Below are 3866 nucleotides of genomic sequence, written 5' to 3' on the forward strand. Positions count from 1 at the left end.
GTTTGAACAAGGAAGAATTAGACGATAAGTCTAAAAGAAGCAAAGTAGAAACAAAAGAGAAATGTCTGCATGTGATAGAAAAATGGTGAAGATTCTAAATGCAGCTTTGTTGATGAGAAAGACAGTGAAAGGATGGTGAGGAGGATGAACCACCACCCGGCCCAGCCTCCGAGGGGAGAAAATGTCTATTAAGCCTGATGTCCCTTCATCGCTGAGAGGCATAAAAATGAAGGTTATGATAGATATTAAGGATATATTTATTTGATAGAAAAATTTTTAAATTGATTTTCTGAATAGTGACAAATAGATTTGTTTACAGCTGTGGGTCTCAGACATAATTCCTATAGAAGGCAATAGTTTCCTCACTACTGCTTAAATATTTGGATAATTAGGGCCAAATCACATATTGTGGGAGAAGCCCGAGAATGGCCTGGATTCTCCACTTTCACAGTAGTGGAGCCCGATTCACCCCAGCTTTGCAAAGTCAAGGCAAGTTCAGGAGCTGCAGGATGACTCAGTGCTGGGTCCCTAACAATAGTCAGTTTTTGCCAATATCTGCACACAGTCTTTCATATCATTTATTTAATATTTTAGACAAATTGATTTCTGCCTCTTAAGCTTATTTTTAATTTTACATTTTGAAATAATTTTTAAAAATAATAAAAAAATAAGACAGTTGTAAAAATAGTACAGAATTTCTGTATATCTTTCACCTGGTTTCCTTAAATTATTGGCATTCTATCACATCTGCTTCTCTCTCTCTCTCTCTCTCTCTCTCTCAACACAAGCACGACCATATATTTTTTTCTGAATCATTTGAGCATAAGATGCAGATAATGATGCTCCATTACCCCTTAATACTTAAGCATATATTTCCTAAAAGATAAGGGCACTTCTCTCCATAATCAAATTATAACCATAAAATTGGAAAATGAACATTGACACAGTTGTACCACCTAATCCCGACTCCACTCAAACTTTGTCAGTTGTCCAGTAACGTCATTTGTCGATCCAACATGCAGTCAGGATTTACATTTAGTTTTCATGTCTCTTTTATACTCTTCAATCTGGAACGGTTCCCTTTTCCTTGACTTTTCTTGATACTTAATGAAGATTACAAACTAATTATTTTGTAGAATATCTCTCAGTTTGGACCGGTTTGGTGTTTCTTCATCATTTATGCTTTTTTGACATGACTACCTACCTTAGTCATTGGGGATTTGATTTCAATATATGAATTCTCTGGAGACACAGACATTCAGTCCCTGGCTCCCTAAAATTCATGTCCCTCTCTCATGCAAAATATCTTTACTCAATCTCAACAGCCCTCAAAGTCTTAACTTGTTCTAGCATCAGTGCTAAAGTCTAAAGTCCAAAGTCTCATCTAAATATCATATAAATCAGATATGGCTGAAGCTCAGGGTGCTAGATGTGCCTAGTGCTGCTGAGTTGTTTCTGAACTCTCTCATTGGACAGGGCTAGGAAATATATGTGTGTGTGTAAATACTGACAGACATGTAGACACACACATCCATATCTATATATTTATCTTTCTATGTCTCTGTATACTGAAAACTGATTCTTCCACTTCCAACCTGGAGAATTTATTCTAGCTTTCTCCTTTTTCTTTTCTGACAGTAAGCGATATGACTTCCGTTATCCTCAATATTATTACTTATTTTTTTCAACACCCTTGTATGCAACTGATATCCTGGTCACGGGAGCCATTTATTCAGCTTGGGATGCCTTCCCCCTTGTCTTCCACTCCTGCCGGGTGCACTGACTGAATACTCACCAGGACACGTCCTGAACAAAGGGAGGGAGAAGAAAGGGGAAGTAACCTGCATATATATTTTTTTACTTTAACTTTGGTCTAAGCAATAATATCTGTAAAAATATGGGGTTGACATGCTAGTTGTTGTTTCTCATGCACAATAAACATAAAACTATTCCAATAAAAGTGTTTATTTGGATGCCACCTTGGGTACATTTACACTGGGAAATAGTGGTCCAGTGGGTTGCCCAGAGCAACTGAGCCCCCGGCTTAGCATCCTTCATTAGGAAATAACTTCATGGAACTAAGGGCATGGGGTCATGTCAAGGGTTCCCAAGGAGGCTGGGTATGAGAATCGCTTGGACACTTAGAAAAATAGATATTTAGATTTTTTGCCCCAATTCTTGCTGTTTCACAAGTATTTGCTAATTTGAAAAACCTCCATTGGCTTTTTCCACATTAAAAAACCCTTATTCCCAATGCTAATAATGGTAATTTTGGATTTATGTTTTTATGCTACTATTACTATTAATAATGTATTAGTTATCTATTGCTGCATAAAAAATTACCTCAAAATTTAGTGGCTGAAAACAACACTCGCTGTCTAGGTTTCCGTGGATCGGAACTCCAGGCACAGCTTAGTCGAGTTTCTGCTTTAGGGTCTCTCACAAGCTGTGTGATCGAGATGTCAGCCAGCATTGCAGTCATCTCTCACTTCGACTGAGTCTGCTTCCAAGCTCACTCACCTGGTTGTCAGAAGGATTCATTTCCTCATGAGTTACTGGACTGAGAGTCTCACTTCCTCACTGGCTTTTGGCAAGCCCTCATTTACTGGTTAGGTGCGTCTTTCCAACGTGGCAGATTGCTTCATCAAAGCATGCAAGCAGAGAAGGCAACCGAAAGAGTATGCTAATAAGATGAAGCTATTATCTTTTGTAACTCAATCACTTTATTTGTCAGGGTTCTCCAGAGAAACAGAACCAGTGCCTCTATAAAGGGTAAAAATTATTTTACAGAATAGGCTCATGTTATTATGGAGGCTGGCATGTCCACCTGCCGTCTGCAGAGTGGGCTGAAACACTGCAGACCCAGGAAAGAGCTGATGTTGCAGTTTGAGTCTGAAGGTGCTGCTGGCAGAATTTCCTCCTCGTTCTCAGGGGCAGTCAGTCCCTTTCTCTTAAAGCCTTCAACTGATTGGACGAGGCCCACTCACGTAATGGAGGCTAACTGCTTTACTCAAAGTTTACTGACTTCAGCGTCACTCTCATCTAAAAATACCTTCACAGAAACACCTAGAATAACAATGAATCAAATATCTGGGTACTGTGGTCCAGCCAAGATGACACATAAAACTGAATGGTCCCAGGAGCTGTTGAGCTTTGCAGCGGTTGCCTGCTGCATGGTACCCCAGAACTTCAAAAGGCTATGAGGTTTCTCCAGTTTTGAACATTGGCCACCTGAATAGAAGTACAAGCTCTGTGGTAGATGAGTTGTGAAGTCAAAATATGTAAGTAGAATAACCCTCTAAACTCCTGACACCAAGTTTAGTTAAAAGTCAGTGAGAGGGCCTTAGAGTCACATCGTCAGTTATACCAGTTACTGCTTCGTTAGAGTCGTCTAAGACTCTTTCAGTTGGGGTGAGTGGGTCGCGAAATCACTGTAGTGAGTTGAGACCCACTATAGTTACGAAAAAAGAAGACTTTTGGTTGTATTCTAGTTGCATAGACACGTATGTATGCTAGATCATGATGTAAAATGTACTTTTGCTAAGGATCTTGGTCCAAATGTTTGCAAAATGCTGGTCTCAAGTCTTCTCTAGATAGGGTCTATGGGCCACAGCCCTTGATGGAGACGAGCAGCGACGTGATGATACAAGAGCAGTTTAGATTTGACTTAAAAGTTTTCTGTGATGTCCTCCCCTGGCTGCTTTGCATTCCTGTTTGTTTTTCTGAAAGACAATATCTTTATTTATTTTATTATAGAAGTGATATATGCTCATTGTGCAAAATTCAGACATCTATCACATCTGCTTCTCTCTCTCTCTCTCTCTCAAAATTCAGACATCGAGAAAGGTATAAAGAAGTCACTCTTA

This window comes from Pteropus vampyrus, unplaced genomic scaffold (assembly GCF_000151845.1).
Source record: "Pteropus vampyrus isolate Shadow unplaced genomic scaffold, Pvam_2.0 Scaffold53, whole genome shotgun sequence".
Lineage (NCBI taxonomy): Eukaryota > Metazoa > Chordata > Mammalia > Chiroptera > Pteropodidae > Pteropus > Pteropus vampyrus.